General features: G+C 45.7%; 2 long non-coding RNA genes across 2 annotated transcripts; one reads left to right on the forward strand and one right to left on the reverse strand.

Annotated features, from left to right (window-relative positions):
* Nucleotides 1-7,927: 7,927 nt before the first annotated feature.
* Nucleotides 7,928-11,450, reverse strand: LOC121077737. The gene is made up of 2 exons (XR_005824278.1): nucleotides 10,158-11,450; nucleotides 7,928-9,881 (listed from the first exon to the last, which is right to left on the reverse strand). It is a non-coding gene; the product is annotated as an uncharacterized LOC121077737 (long non-coding RNA).
* A 501-nt stretch (nucleotides 11,451-11,951) lies between these two features.
* On the forward strand, nucleotides 11,952-15,254 carry LOC121077738. Its single transcript, XR_005824279.1, has 2 exons — nucleotides 11,952-12,089; nucleotides 13,655-15,254. It is a non-coding gene; the product is annotated as an uncharacterized LOC121077738 (long non-coding RNA).
* The last annotated feature ends 1,536 nt before the right edge of the window (nucleotides 15,255-16,790 follow it).

The raw sequence follows: 16,790 nt of genomic DNA on the forward strand, positions 1-16,790 counted from the left end.
CTGCTCTTCCTGCAGCAGCCGGTGCACTGCAGCCTGCAGGCTGGCAGGGAACTGTTGCATTAAGAGCCATTAAGTAAAAGCCTTACCCATTGTGCTGCCATGCTCCCGCTGCATTGCATATCATAGAAGAAATGAGGAAAAAAATTAATTGCTATTGATTTAAATAAATGTGCTCGCATTATCAGGTGGCAGCAACAAATGGCCAACCATACCGAAGCCACTTCTCAGAAGCTGCGTAAGCGGCTGCCTGTGATCCAGGCCTCGATGGGGCCTCAGCAGAATCGCTGAGATGAATGGGAACATTTGATTATTTTAGCCCAAATGAAAACAGAGCTCATTAACGTGATGAAAAACCTTGGTGTCTGCACTTCTGCACTGCTTGCTGTTGCTACTGTGGTTTGAAGTCCTGACGTGAAAGGGACTCCTGGCATGCTACACAGGGGGCAGGTTACAATTTGGCATCACCTGGGGGCAGACCAAGGCCAGCACGTATTCCTGCAGCCAGTGAACCAACGGGCTGATCTCCACGGATGATGGAGGAGACCAAACTCAAGGCACCAAGGCAGGTGCTTTGGTCCACTGCTGAGCCACAGAAATTGAAGAAAATACCCAACATGATGAATTGGGCATGACGTTGTGGCCACAAGTGCCGTTGAGGCCTGGTTTGAGAGAGGTGCCACTTTCGCACTCAAACCCTCAGCAAAGCCAACCAGTCTTGGTTCAGGTTTGCTGCTGATCAAGCAATAGGAGGTATTTGGGGGACTGATAGTTTGAGGACTTGTCTCTAGCAGCCACTCACAGCTGGGCAGATGTCATAGCCCAGCAGTGCCCTGGGATGTTTTCAGCCCAAAACCTGGCCAGGTTCGAGGTTCAAGCACAGCAGCTCTGTGCTCCTGGGGCCTTCCAGCTTGGGATCACAAAGCAAAATGGACAATTAGTCATGTGGCCTGGAGAATTTTCTGTTTAAGAGTGAAAAGCAAGCTAGAAATATTAAAAGCACTGTTGAGAATCCATGATTTTTTATGGCTGCAATTTAAAACAAAACTAAAATAGAGGGACAGACTTTTATAAGTGGCTTCCTCTTAAACTGGCAATGTGTAACCCGGCTTTCCCCTGAAGCACAGCTTTGCCTCTTCCCCCCAGGCAATAACTGATTACCACAGAAATCCAGAAACAGCCATAGCAGCTTCAGGAAGTCCTTCTAAATGCTGTGGCCACAGTCAACACTCATGCTTTCATCTCAGGCTCAGGCTTCAACTTCTGGCCAACGAGTTTGATACATGGCTGCCCTGCATCCTTATTTAAGCGGTGTTGCAAAAATATGAGCCATGCATCTTTAAATAGCCTGATAAGAGCCTGATCCAGGCACAATTTATGTCGCCCAAGCGCTGAAGCTCCTTCCAGACAGAGTGTGGTTTCTTCTTGGTGCACGCTCACAGCGCCGCTGATGTACGGCCACGGGGTCCCCACGGAGCCCGGGCGTCAGGGTGCTGGCAGCTGCAGGAGGCACTGGGGTGCCATGGGTCATTTGCACTGATTTATTGTCCTAGAGGAGGAAGAGTAGCACGGCAATTAATTGCAGAGCTTTAGCTGTGGTTTTGTTCTTATTTTATTTATTAGTAATTACAGACGGAGGAAAAATGAAGGATAGAGAGTTGCCGCTATCTAAATAACTCCTTTGCCCACTGCTGCGCCTGCACTGATGTGCAGGCCTGTCTGCACTCTGCGAGTAAACTCTTTAAAGATTTAATCAAACAAATTAATCCCCTAACTCGCCTGTTCCCTCGTAGCTGTCATTCAGGACAGCTTATTTTCCCATTTCCAAGAGCCCGATTTCTGCTGAGCGCAATTTTAAATTGAAAAACTCCTTTAAAAACAGCCAGATAAAAGATTTGTTCCCCAATCCAGTTTATAGCCTGGCATTTGCCGTGTATGAAATTGAGATTCATTTCAATCCCACGGCACCGAGCGCTGCTGCTCGGGGTGTGCTGGAGCCGCCGGGGCCCTGCTCCCTTCCCTCCGCCGTCTGCCCTGACCTTGGGGACGCCATTTGAATGCTCCACGCTGTGCAGTCATCTGTAAAATTAGTCTATTGCTATTTGCCCACCTCCAAAGAGATACAGTGAAGGTCACTCTTCATGAAATACTTGGAGACTTTCAGGGGAAAACACCTTGTGTCACGTCCACTGGTTTCCGACCGGCACCGAGGCCCTGCTCCTGCAAATCCTCATCACCCATGGAGCCCAGAGGGAGAGACCCCACTGAGCTGGGGTGTGGCTGAGGTGGGCATTGCTCAGGTCCAGCAACACAATGCTGCTTCTTGGAAACTAAGCTGTATCATCTCAGCAAACAGTTCTGTGTTTTAAGACATCGTTTGACTTATTTTACACCTGAAATTACAAAATAAATGGCACAGTGACTGCTGAAACTCTCCGCAATGTTCGTCTTGTAAATGAGAATGAAACTGAAAAATGTTTACTTGGTTCTGCTGGCCATTTCCTCTGGAAACGTAAACTGCCCTACGAGCTGCAACAGCTCGGCTTGGATCGGTAGGGAAGGCAGCCCTTAAACTGTGGTGTCCCCAGCAGCCATGGAGCCGTGCCATACCTCTGACTTTGTACCCAGATGTCTGGGGTCATCTCTGCAAAGAGGTGCTAATTCCTGCGAATAACCAGCAGCAACTTTAAAAAAGGTGTAAATAGAAATTTTGAATTTCAGAAAAGCCTGCATTATATACAGGGTAAAAAAAATACTCCAACAGATCTCCTTTGTTATTCAGCATCTTTCAGACCCTTAATTCCAGCTGCCCCAGAAGTGATGTTGGAGGATGCAGCTCGCCTGGGTCCCAGCTCTGCCCAGCAGCACTGGGAGCTGCTGCGCCGCAGCGAAGGCTCCTGTGGCCTGTCCCAGGGCACTGAAACACTTGGGGCAAAAGGGAAAAACTGGAAGCAAATGGAGCCGAAACCAGTGCAGGACCATGAACAGGCACCCTGGCACGACGCCGATTCCCCAGTTCCCTCCCACCCCGCACAGACATCACTGTGTCATTAACCTGAGCTTGGCTTTGAACCAGGGCTGTAAGGGTTTATACAAGTAGTAGCTAAAAGGCATTTAATAGAACACTGCAGCCAATAAGCAATGAATTATTTAGAATATTTTACTAAGAATAATTGCTGTTTTTAAAGTGATTTTTTTCCCCCATCCTCCCTGGGGCCTGTAAATGGTATCACAGTAGTAATAATGAGTAAGAAGAAAAAAAACTAAAATACAGAGCCACCCAATAGTGGCTGCCTGGGATCAACTAAATCATGATGCAAAGGAGAAACTAAGCATCTCAAATGTGGTTTCAGTCTGTGTTTATTAATTAAAGCAAATACACAACCGCAGACAACAAAGCAAGCGCACTGCCAAGAGCCAGACCCACAGCCCAGCTAGCCCAGGCAGGATGGAGCACACTCTCACACTTCTAATATTTATTATAACTTCCCCCAAATGCTAAAGAGCTGTTCCCCATGCCCTGGGGGGAGCCAGCAGCCAGTGCTGCTATGCCATGTGCAGAGCAGCACCCACAGTATTTGCAGCTCATGCATTATTCAGAGCTGGGAGGCCACGGCCGAGCAGAAGGCTGTTTGGATTTTGTTGGTTTTTTTTTTTTTTCTTTTTTTTCAGGGGACATCATGGGGACAGCAAGGCTTCTGCCTGGAGGCCTGATGCCGGTCACTTAACCTGGAGAAATGAAGCAAAGGGCGATGCTCAGCCCCCCCGGCCTGGTCTTGCCCCAGCGCTGGGATGCTCTGCCTGCCCTGAGCCCCTCTCCTGCAAACTCAGCAGCAGCTGCTTGCACACGCAGCAGAACGGGTTTATTTATGTGCCATTCCAGGCTGGGAGCGCTGCTGGGAGGGGTACGAGGGATTGGGGATCAGAGAGCAGCTGCCCAAAGATTTAAGAGAGGGGTTACACTGAGCAGGGCTGCTCCTGGCTTTTTTTTTTTTTTGCAATTCACCCCTTCCAAACTCCAGGCTGAGAAACCTCTCTTTTCCTTCACAGGTGGGAAGGATGCGCTTCCCTCGGGACACAGGGTCCCACAGAGAAAGGTAAAACAAATTCATCTCCAAAAACTTGGTTCAAAAGCTCTGAGGCCTTTTCCAGTTGCCAGTGCCTCGATTACAAATGTTTCCTCTAATTAACAGTGCCCCACTCCTCCGGTGTCTACTAGTGACGAGCCCCAGCCAAAAGACATCGAGCAAGATGCTCTCTATTGATCCCTGCATTGATTTTTTATCTTTTCCCCTGTTGTTATCGTACATGCAAATGGATGGTAATGACTCAATGTTACGAGCGCTCTCTCCAAGTGATGTTTGGGAAAGGCAATTTGGTGCGAGGCCTCACAGGGCTGTGCTCCCTCCGCGCCCCCGCTGAGCCCTCTGCTCCCAGCCTCATGCACGGTTCCACTTTTTTCTCCCCAAAACCGTGCCCAAGTGCAGGACCAAACTGAGCACCCTGTGGGGCTCTAATCAGATGGATTAAGAGCATATATTTATTCCTTCCACTGGGTTTACTGGTATCAGAGCTTGCTTTGTCTGGATAAAATAACTTGTTGGGTGATGCAGCGAGGCAGCACAGGAGCACGACCAGAGCCGGGAAGGGAGGTCCTCTCGGGAAGGGGTTTCCTTAAGAAATCAATTAAGGGTCAGTGTTGCATGGGGATGGACAGACACAGCGCAGTCAAAGTTAACGGTGAGGGAAATTTGAAGGCAGTTGCATAAAACCCATCGGTTTCAATTCACAGCAGATTCTGGGTGCAGCGTCAGTGGCAAAATGCAGGTAAAGCCTAAATGTTCGGGCAGAGCAAGTAAAATTGCAGAGGGGTGGGGAAAAGTAATCTCCTTTCTTCACCCTTTCTTTTGTATCTTTCCCTGGGACTGGAGGATTTTGCAGTCCTCCCAGGATGCTGGCAAAGCAGTGCTGCACTAAGCCAGCCTCTCGGCTCTTGCAGCTTTCACCATCCTGCACCATGCAGGCAGCACAGTGGCGCACAAGTCGCACACATTACCCAACACGATCGTGTTGACATGAACCAGAAGAAAAAGAAAAAAAAATAGAAGCACCAAATAGATTTTGTTTGAATGTGGTTTAAAAAAAAAAAAAATCCCTTTAACAGATGACCTCGGAGCTTGTGGTAAGGCAGCAAACCCACGAGAGTTCATTCCTTTCCATCCTGTCCAGCTCTGGACAGTTCAGCCAGAAAACCAACAACCAAGGATTTTGTTGGGAAATTCCTGACATTTTTCTCCTCTTTGATGGGCCAGAGGACATCACAAGAACAGCCTTTCCCATGGTGTTTTGGTATTTCTTGTCTGGGAACCATCTCGGTGCAGGAAGGTTGCTGAGCCTCTTCCCATCACCTCCCCAGACAACAAGGGACAGAGCCCACTTTGGTCCCTGGACTGGAAAGCAAGTAACAGAACTTGCTAAACAGCAAGGGATCAGGTTTGGGGCCAACTTTTGTAATGCGTTACAGTGCTGCCGCCCTGCAATGCAGCCGGCTGCTTGGCCAAAAGGAAGCAACCAGGGTCCCGCCCCAGGAGAATTCCCCCTAACAAAAGCTTTGCAGGAAGCCCCAGGTTCTGAGCAGAGGTTTTCCCGACCTTCCTCCAACCACGCTCCTCCTGGTCCCTGCCTCCCACCACCATCTGATGCGAGGCTGCTGGAGCCAGCACTGGGTATTTCCCCTCCTGGTCACACAGCCCTGTGCACCAGCCATGGTATTTCGGGAGCACCTGACCCCAAATCTGCCGGGCTAGGAATGAGGCTGCTGCTTACAGTTGCTGTCAATGAGGTTAATGACGTTAAATGAGGGTCACTGAGGCATGCCTGAAGTTGTGATTCATGGAAGAGGTCGCCTCTGATGTCCAAACACAAACATCTGAGGAGGAAAAGAAATAAGTAAGAAGCGGGATGGAGGAAACAGGGAGCCCCTGAGGTCTGTACCTGCTGATGGAGCAAAGCTCCTTTTTCCTAGCTCTGCTTGAAAAACATAGAGCTGAAGATGCCAAATGTGCATCACGTTAATCTGATGACTCTCCAAGATGTCTAGACTGCTGTCGGAGCTGATACGAAGCTGGCATTATCCGAGCTCATTGAGCCCTTCTTGCCTTTTTTTTTTTTTTTTTTTTTTTTTAGTAATAAGATTCTTTTCATATTATGCACTGCTGGAAAGTCCCGTTTGCATGCAGACAGCTGCTGTGTTTATAGACACCATCCAAAATGCAGCTAAACACGACAGCTCGCTTTAAGTGGAGCAGCAGACATTTGTTAAACTGATTTCCAGAGGGATTGCAGAAGCTCTCAACTTTTCTTTTTTTTTTTGCTATTTTAAAGACAAAGCTTTGTCCTTGTGCAAAGACAAAAGTCCCACATGGAAACGTGCCTCGGGAAGAACCTGGGAGAAAAAAAAAATCCTTAAAGCAAAATAACAGCCTGAAAATCAGCATCTCCTGACGATGTTAACCCGAAGGCCAAACACTGAGCTGAACAAGCCGGTCCCGGTGAGTGGCCGAGGGCTCGTCCTCCAAGCACAAGGAGGTCAGCTTGGCTTCAGCACTGTGCAGACCAAACACCTCAGCTCCTTCCTTTCAGATCCGCAGAGCTAAAATTATAAATAAGGGGGGAATTGCATGAAATCTCTCTACGATTAAAAACAAAATCCTGAACAGCAATTTGGGAGGGTTTCTTTCAGTCAGCTTTTCCCCATTATATTGCAATAGGAGTTATTGTACAGAGGAAAGTGAAGGACGAGGGCATTAATTCGAACATGCATTTCAAATGAAACCCCATTTCCCCCCGAATGGAAACCTTATACCTAAAGCAAAGAGGTAAGCAATGCTTAAGTCACCAAATGCAGCATTTCGAGCTCTGACACCCAACTTCACCCAAATTCGCTCCTGTGTTTGTCCCACTCCTTTCCATCAGCAACCCCTTGCCCCACTTTAAGCCGGCACCTTGTGCCATGCGCATTTTAGCTCAAAACCACCAAGAAAAAGCAGGGGGCTCGGGATCACAAGCTCCTCTCCTCACGAGCCTTTCCCCACTGCTCATGGAAGCGCGGGGACAGGGGTGGCCCGTGTGGGGAGCCGGGTGCGGCCCTCCCCAGCCCCACTTTCTGGTCTGTGGGGTCCCTTGGAGCGGGGATTTTGCCCCCTCCCTCCAAAAATAACCTCACCCCAAGGGCAGGCTGCGTGGCACAGCCAAGCACACAGTGCCCTCTCCTGCCGGGAGCTGCCGTGTTTTGAACGGCCCCCTCACTCATCTTTTTGCCCTTAAATTGTGAAAATTAATTCCTGGCTTGCTTTCACAAAATGCTGGTCACAAAAGGCGACTGAGCTTGACAAAATTGCGTTTTTTTTTCCTCGCCAGGTTTCAGGTTCCTGCACCAATCCAGACCCAATCGTGACATCTAGTGGGTAAGAGGCTGAATGCTTTCCTTGGGTCAAAAAATAAATAAATCATTCTGACTTTCCCACCCATTCCTGCGCCCTGGCAGCAGGAGCCCCTTACGTTTGGGGGTGTCAGCCATGGGGAAGGGATCGCGGCCGCAGGCAGAGCCCAGCTGCTGGGGACGGTGGCACCGTGGGGACAGTGACACCCCAGGCAGCTGCAGCCCTGCACGAGGGAAAAATACCCAAATGCAGTAAGAGGACTCCAGCCCTGTTTTTCGAGCAGCTTCCAGCTGGCCCAAAGGCAAGTGCGCTCACTTTCTGTGATGCTATCTCCTGCAGACCTCCTTATTTATACATGAAAAACAAATGGGGCAATTTGCAATATTTCTGACAAGCCCCAAAGCTTGAAAAGCTCAGCAGTGCGCGTCTTTTTCAGCCCTTCTAGGACAGGGCAACACCTTTGCACAAGAACAAGGATCACAAAAAGGCAAACAAAGTATTAAAGTTTAATTAGCTTTTAAAACCAATTTATGAACATTTGCTTTTTATTATTTTGTTTCTGTTTCTCTTTACAAAAAGACTGATATCAAGCAATACAGGACTGCTGCCAAAAGTTGGAAAACTGAGACACCTGAAGCAGGGCAGTCAGTAAGCACCTGGAGCTTCTCGGAGCCAAGGCTGATTTGTGCTGTGCCTCTTTTTTGCAGGTGCAGAGAAAAGCTTTTCTATTATTTCCAATTATACATCTTATTCAGCACAGGAAGTAGTTTGTTCAGAGTTAAAAAGACCAAATGGGATTTGGGGGAAAAAAAAAAAAAAAAAACACAGGAAACTTGTTTTCCTCTTACAGCTGATAAATTAAAAATAAAAGTAGAGATGAGATTACAGGATTCAAAATTCTACAGTCATTGAAATCCAAGCTGAAAAATAACAGCAAGAGCAAAACATCCAATTCATTAATGGAAAACTAAGATAGCACTAAAGTCAACTTTAGATGCAAAACATGCTGACTACAAGTAGCTCCATTTAATGAGAAAATCAATTAGTGCATTTTTGTTGAGTTCCAGTTTCCAAACATAGCTCAAGACAAATCGTTGTGTAAGAGCCCAATCCAGAACTGTTTCTTCCATTACATCACAGAGCAGGTGTGGAAGTTCAGTCTGAATAAATGCGTACAAGCAAACAGCTCATATACACGTATGGGGCGAATCTAGCTGTGAAATAACTATAAAACATTTCAAGTTCAGCATAGGTGTTTAAGTGCCAACACGTAATAATTACCAACCAAACAGAATTAAAATATTATCCCAAAGAATGCCTAAAATTATTAAACTTCAGATCCGTCCATCCATCTTGACATCACACACACAGCTCCGACTCCGTCCTGATGATGACAGCGGTTCTCCTGGCTGCTGGTACATCCTCGGGATGTCTTCTCCAGCCCAGCACGAGGGGCCTGTTGAGAGTGAGGCGGCTCAAGCACAGTCCTGGTTTTTAACCTTTTCCAACCATTCCAGTGCACACTCGTGTCCAGCAGATTGAGAACCACCTGGCTGCATGCGTGGCACAGGCTATTTCGACACCCAAATAGCTGAGGCTGCCAGGAGGTCCCCATGAGCTGCATGCAGATGACTCTTTTTTTTTTTTTTTTTTCTCTTTTCCCAAAGCTGGCAACCAAGCTTGTTTCTACCACTAAGTTAAAGAGGAGAAAGTGCTGATAAACATGGCTTGCAAAAGCAGAGTGCAATTATCATCAGCTTTTGAGTAAAGGAAGCTACGAGCTTTTATCTGGGCAGTAACCCCAAAGCACGTCCCCAGGCAATCTGACATCCTTTTTGGAGCAGTCGCAGGTCAGGTCATCTGTCCGCAGCACAAAGGATGTCCTGCAAAAGGCGAGCTGGGGTACGCCGCTCTCTCTCTCTCAGGGCCCGGCCGCGATGCGCAGAACAGGCGGCTGGCGCCGCACCAGGACCGAGGGAGGCTGCATCCCACAGCTCGCCTGGAGGAACTATTTCAGGCATGTCACATTTTAACCACACATGGCAGCATCTCTGCACTCTGCAGAGAGGTCATCCCGGAGAATCGCAAGCTCCATCCGAAGTCAGTCCAAAATAAGAAACAATTTTTCAAAACATCCCAGCTCCATGCAAGCTGAGAGTCTGGAACAGAGTGCTTCCTCTGCCTCTGGGCAAAAAATACACAATGTTTTCCATCGATGATCCTTAATTCGTGAGGAAAGTAATACCAGACATGGGGAAGGTGCATGAAAAACAGGGTGTATGAATAAATGTAAATACAGAGGTGGAGGGGTGGAAAAATCAATGTTATGTGGTGCGGTGCCAGGTTGATGTTACAGTCAGGCTAGGAATCACAGAGGATATGAAACCGCAGCTGCTGCACCCTGATGGGCTCCATGTCCTGCCCCTGCAGCTCAGCAGCCCCCTGCAAAGGGGTTGTTATGGGACTGCCTTCACAACCAGGCACAGAAAACAGTTTCAAGGTTGAAGAAAATGTTTCTGTTGGTAGGCCCCTCTGCCTTGCCTTCACCCCACCCTCAAAGCAGGCCCCGTGCATCCGCCCTCATGGCAGCTTTTTGCCCTGGGGTCTTCCTCTGTCCCCCCGCAATGTGGCCAGGCCAGCTCATGCACTGATGGCAGGACTCATCCCAGGGGCAATTTCTTTTCCTCCCAGCTGCCCTGCTATCCTGCCAGCACTGACCTCCAGGAACAAGCAGGGAAGCCGCATCCTCCCCACCCCCTGGTTGTTCTTTGATCAGCACTGACGTTCCTCACGTCGCTCTGGAACAACGCCAGCGCTGGAAGTGAGCTGGCGAGAGGGGCAGCGGGAAGAGGACTCAGTCTGTGCGTCCGTCGTTATCTTTTCACTGCACATCAGCTCCGAGATAACGTCAGGGTGAGTAAATTAGCAAAAACGCAAAACTAGAAAGAGCTCTATCGTAGGAGTGCCAGCTAACGCAAGTGTCTGAATCGGTGCTAAGATGCCTAGGAAAGGTGCAGCAGAGGAGCAATCCTTGTGGCAAGCTCCCACTAGTCCCCTGCACTTTTCTACATCTCCCTCCTACTGAAGAGATTTCAGAAAAGTGCCTGAATGAGCTCCCAGCTCCTCAGCAAGGAACATACCGCAGCCTTGTGACTAACGATTTTGCTAGGCATGACTGACCATTTAATTCTGCATTTTTCCCCGCTAAGACTGAGGATTTTGACTGGATGCAGCCACGCCTACCCCTCTGAGCTGGTGCTGTGCTCCCCTCTGATGGGCGAGTTTGTGAATGCCGTTTGATTTACCTTTGGCAATGATGCAAGGATGGGGGGGCTCTTAGAGTGGAATTTAGGAAGTTTAGTTAATCTGACAATTTCCTGTTACTATCAGAAAGCTGATGAAAAGGTGATAGTCTGTACAAGATCACAGTCTGGCATTTCTTACACCACTTACTTATACCAAGAGACTGAAAAGGTGGGGGTTGGGGAGAAAGAATAACTTCCCAAATCATTTGAATGAGTGCCTTAAAAATAAGAGACAGTTTCAACTTGTTTGCACATTTGGTCTTCCTTCAGTTACAGCCAGGATATTTCTGTACCGTACCCATTCTCCTGTGAGAATAGGCAGCAAAACCAAACACCCCACATTTATTCCTATCCAGTAGTTTCTGTAGTGGGAACTGAAGCAGGGCTGTGAAGCAGGGCTGAGGAGTGCCCCACATCCCCTTCCCCTCCACATTCTTGCCCTCGCAACATCACGCAGAGAGGCCTGGGCCTGCCTCACTCGCAGGGCCGCCATTTGCCTTCCTCACAGGGCCAGCAGGGGCCCAGCGACCTCCGACGACCATGAGATGTTCCTCACAGCCGAGGGGCCAGGGAGAGAGCAGCCAACAGCTGGGACTTGTCTCTTTTCTGACCCCTGGAAAGGGGAGCACAGAGTCCTGTGCTTTGCGGTGTGAAAAATATTTTTTCAATGGTTTTTCTTTGGCTACAGAAATAATCTTCCAGCCCAGGAATGAAACAACTCCATGGTGGGCAGCTCTGCAATGGGCCACCCGCAGATGTCAGTCAAATAACACTGAAAATAGAGAGGGTCGGACAGCAGGAGCAGATCCAGGGGCCGAGAAGCAGCCGGGCACGGCCACTCGAGCCCACAGCGTACAAAAAGCAAAACCAGAGCCTGAAACGAGATCCAAGCTCCAGCAAAATGGACTATTTCCAAGTATTTGAAAAGCTTCAGACAGCTGTGGGAAGGAAGAAAACTCTCACAGGCTATGACAAGGCAGAGCGAGAGAGGCACGAAAACAAGTTCCCCCGTGAAACAGAAAAGGCATTGAGGCTCTGGCAGCCCGCAGGGGACGGATGTTGCTGGCTGGGCAGACGCTCACTGCTCAACAATGTTTGAGGAAAATCCTCCTTCAAGGTACCTGACAGGGCCAAGTCACCCAGAAGACTCCCAAGAAACGAACACAGCCACAGGAGGCGTTTTGGAGGCTCAGGAAAACACAGGACCCATCCCAGGGGACACCAGCAACAGCCATCCTTCCACCAGCGAGCAGCCAGCAAGCCCCAGCTCCCCGGAGCAGCGCCTGGCCTGCCTGAGGACGCTGATGTCCAGGCAGAAGGCAGAGTACGAATCCAGAGTTGCAAGGTAAAGGCTTTAAGAACTGCTTCGTACCGCATGCTACTGCTGCGGGGGCTCCAGGTGCTGCTGCTGCCGTACCACCAGTAGCAGCATCCAGGGCCAGCGTTACAGGACAGAGTTAGCAACCGCTTGGTAATTTCAGCCCATTTCTGTGTGACGTGCCTGGGAAACGTCAGAGCACATATAAGATTTTCAGCGGGGCTGTGCAGAGCTCTTGAAAAGCATCTGGTATATTGTGTATTTTTCCCTTTAGCCTTAATCCAATATTAAACGTTTCTCTAAAGAAAAACGCGCTGGGTTCTCAGCAGTGGTGGTAAGCAGTAGGTCATTATTCTTTACACATTTTAAACCATGAATTTAAAAATCTGAGGAAAGCATTCAGAAGTACTTTCCAGCTTTCTCAGACGAGAAATTGAATACAGATTTACCCATAGCTTGTTATCAAAATAACAACATGGCAGCATTTCCAGGCTCCACTTTCCAAATGTTGCTGTTTTTTCTGTCATGTAGGTAAAAGGAATGAACATTTTAAATACAGCATCATTAGCTATAAACTACAGGTATAAATCATGCAAAATAACTATTTGATTAAAACATAATATGCTTTAACGTGCATTTTTCAACAGACAGCACTGAAGTTGTTTAATTTTCCATTACACTTTGCCTTGAACACTGAAAGAGAAAAAAATCCATTAAATCTTTAATTTCCTAAGGAGGTAGTCACCAATTTCTTCTTAGTAAACAAACTGTTCCTAGGTTGTTCACTTTTTTTTTTCTTAATTATCATTAAACTCCTCATTAAATTCTGCTTAAATTTCCCCTTGCAGTTCAAGTTGGTATCCTCAGTGTTTCCTAAAAGAAGTTGCACTGCTATTTACTGTTAGATTTCTGTAGTACTCCGTAAGGAAATGATTTAAAAAAGCATCTCCCCAAAAATACTGCTTTGGCCATATGCTTATTTGTATTTACTCTAAATTAGGATAAGTAAGGTTAATTGCCCCCCCCCCCTTTTTTTTTTTAATATGTATATATAACACCATAAACTGGAAAAGTGAGCCCTAGTATCAAGTGCTGAACAGCGAATTCTGACAGAAAACAGGGTATGGACGGACCCGGGTGTTGAAGAGATGACACCAAGAGCCACATCAGACTAAGCATGCACACTCGGGGGCAAGGCCACACCTGCATGTGCTGCAAAACGCTGCATGCTGAAACAGCACTGTGCCACTGCTGCCTCCTCACCCCTCTTCCATCAAAATCACATCGCACAACCCAAGAATTTAAACAGGTGCATAGGGCTGAAGCTCCTTCTAATGCTGGGTAAAGACAATTTAACATTAGATTTCCCTCACAGAAGAAAATCTGCCAGTGAGAGCAACTTTGGTGCATTATCTCCTGAAAAAATCAGTATAAAAATGCCATCCTTCTTACACAGGTTAACAAGGGGCACGTAACAGCCCGCTTAGGGGCTGCTAATATTTGTATTTATAGGAACATATGTTTAAAAAATTAAAAGCTACAGCTTCATTAAGGGGAAAAACCATAATTTATAATGTCCGTCTTTCAAACAGCCTGGAGCAGCGGAACAGAGAGCTGCAGTCAGAGATTAAGGACATGCATTCAAAACTGGGACAGCAGCGCAAGCAGCACAGCCTCGTGGAGATGAAAATGAGGAACGCAGAGAGAGCAAAGGAGGATGCAGAGAGAAGAAACGAAATGCTTCAAAAAGAAATGGAAGAGTTTTTTGAAACCTTTGGGGAAATTAACAAATGGAAATAAACAGGGACTTTTTCAGTTTGAACTTGAGCTCTCTCTGTAGGAGAGAGAAAGCCATATTCTGATCTCAGAAATTAAGAATCTCAGCAGTAAAAACTGGGCTGTTAATTACAAAGCAAGCAGTGATAAAAACTTGTGGGCATGCCTTAACTCCATGAACTCTCTGCAGTGCCCTGCTAACACCAAGGATGCTCTCTTTTACCCCTGGAAAAATCTTTCAGACATACTTTGCATTACCCATTCCCAAACCAGCCTACACAGCACAATGGGAAAGCTCCCCGGTATTTTCGGGTTCGCTTGTACTAATGCACCAAGTGGCTGACTTTTTTAATTTCAGGATGTTGTGCTTGCTGGGTGTGTTTTATTAGCCACCTTAGAAGTCACATAGGCGTTAAATGGGCTTTAAGGGTGCTGAGTTTATACCTGCATCCTTAAGTCAGCTGTTTTATTTGGAGACAAATTCGGAGAAATAATGAGACCAAACGTCTCCCCACAGCCCGCAACAGCACTGCCACGTGGCCGGGATCCAGAGCTCCAGGGTAAGTCCTGTTCTCTCCCTGAAGGAATTTCCATTCATGGAGGAAGAGGTATCTTGGGCAGCCAAGAGAGTCTCCCTGCAAGACTCCCATAAACACGTTAGTCTTAAGACTGTTACTGGTAGACTCCTTCACTCATCTTTGCAGAGCTACCTCTATACACACCATAAACACATTACCTATTTTAATACTAGAGTTTTAATAACTATAGTTTTAATACTTTTTTTAAATAGTTTTAATACTATAGTTTTAATAACTATTTTAATACTTCCCCAGTTACATCAGACAGCTTTACAAAGTGACCAAGAAACCTTATCAGTGTCTTCACGAGAATACTTACCTCTTCAAAAAAATACAATGGAATGATTTTTTTTTTCCAATTTAGCTGTACATCTGCATTGTTCAGTCAGAACAAGATGAAACAACATTGTTAGAGCATTAGGTGAAAAACAAATTATTTCAAAGTCCATATATATGTACAAATATAAGCTACTGGCTGTACGGGGTGCGTATCTGCAACTTACAAGGAAGTCTGAAAAACCAATTATGATACTGTTTAAACACAAGGATGTGAATACAGATCTGTCAGTATTACCCAGAAAGGTTCTGCAATTTTGGAAAACAAATTTCAAAATACACTTTTTACTTGGCAGTGAAACCAAGTGTTGTTAACGTGTCCAAATGTTACAGCTGATCGGAGAAAGCAGCTCCAAACAGTGTCTTAAGCTGATATTAATTTACTTTTCATACTCATACTTACTTCCTGGCTAACCAAAAACTGAAGTGTAAATGAAACATCATGTTTTATAAAACTAAGAACATATTCTTTCAGTTAGATAAAACATTCCACTTCAACACAGGACGAATCAAGAAAGAACACACAGCTGTAGTAAATAAAACAAACTGCTCAAATTGTTTAAGTATACATATTTATTTGTAATTTTACAGTGGCTTTAGTACTGTTTTATGATAAGTTTTTTGGAGAAAAAAAGCATCAGAACAAGGCTTTAACTAGCACTTCAGAACTAGTTATTGACAGCTTTCCTTATGAATTCTAGTTTCCTTAAAAAAAATCAATCCAAAAAAACAAGGAAGCATGACTGCTGCCCATGAAACAAAAAAATACTGTCTAGTCATCCTGAAAACAAAGTCCAGCATCAGCCAAAATAGCCACTGCATTGAAGGGAACACGTTCCTATTGCACAAGCTTAAAGAATGAGATATGACAATCAAAGCCTAATTTCATACGCAGAAGAGGCCACATGTATCTATATAATTAGACTTCAAAGCACATCTTTCTTCTGAAATTATATACCATATCATAACTAATATTAAGGCCATAAAATCAGAACACTGTAACAAGTGATAGGGCTTGATGCTACTTTTTGTGACATTTGGTAAACAGAAGGTGGAAAAGAGGGCCAAAACAAGACATACAAAGCATCTCATAGGGAGTTAAAGGCATTTCAAAAAAGTTCTCAAAGAACTGAAGTGGCAGGGAGGGTGGTTATTTTAAGTGATCAGGAAAAATTGGATTTCAATACAAATAACTCAAGGAGCCCATTATACTCTTTAATAGCATGTGTTCTGGAGCAAACTACATAATATATTCTCTGGATTTAACATTTGCATTTGTACAAAACAGTTCATTAATTCCATTTGTTATTCTCTCTTTAAAATAGACGAAAATTCTTATAATCTTTATAAGTTATCTTAATGACCAGATAAGGCTTCACTGTACTGGGTTAACTAAACACAAGTATCTCTGATTTGCCCTTATTTAGGTATCTTAATTACACTAAACTAAAACCACCTGTGGGACCCAGCATGTCATGCAATTTAAAGAAAGGGATTGTAGTTATGCATTGCTAACTTTTCTAACCATGTTCATTTTATTAGTGTATAAATCACCTGAAATCAATAGCTCCAAAGAAGCAGTAACTGGAATTTTACATACTTTACTTTTGGAAAAATCGGGAATCTGACGAACCTAAAAATGTACATGAGTAGTTTTATAAAGTTTGGTTTGCCACAATTTAAGAAAATATAGGTATCAAAAACAGACAAATACATTGCTAACCATCTGTTACATTTTCTTTTAAAAAATTAGCACCAATTTAAGCATCTGAATTCATAGAAAAGCTAGTGACACACATGGTTTTTCAAAAAAGTTTCTCCCAGTAGAAGACAATACAATAGCACATGTTCATGGGTATTAAACTAGCTCTGCTATCGTTAACAAATATGACTACTGTTTCAGGTAGTGGACGTAAAATGTGGTTCTTACGTGACTGCTTTCTTCTCTGCTTTCGTTATCCTAAGAAACCATGGAGTGCTGAACTAAAGACCCAGCCTGGGAAATGAACTCACATACTTAAACAAGTACGCCATAGGA

Source organism: Cygnus olor, chromosome 14, assembly GCF_009769625.2.
Source record: "Cygnus olor isolate bCygOlo1 chromosome 14, bCygOlo1.pri.v2, whole genome shotgun sequence".
Lineage (NCBI taxonomy): Eukaryota > Metazoa > Chordata > Aves > Anseriformes > Anatidae > Cygnus > Cygnus olor.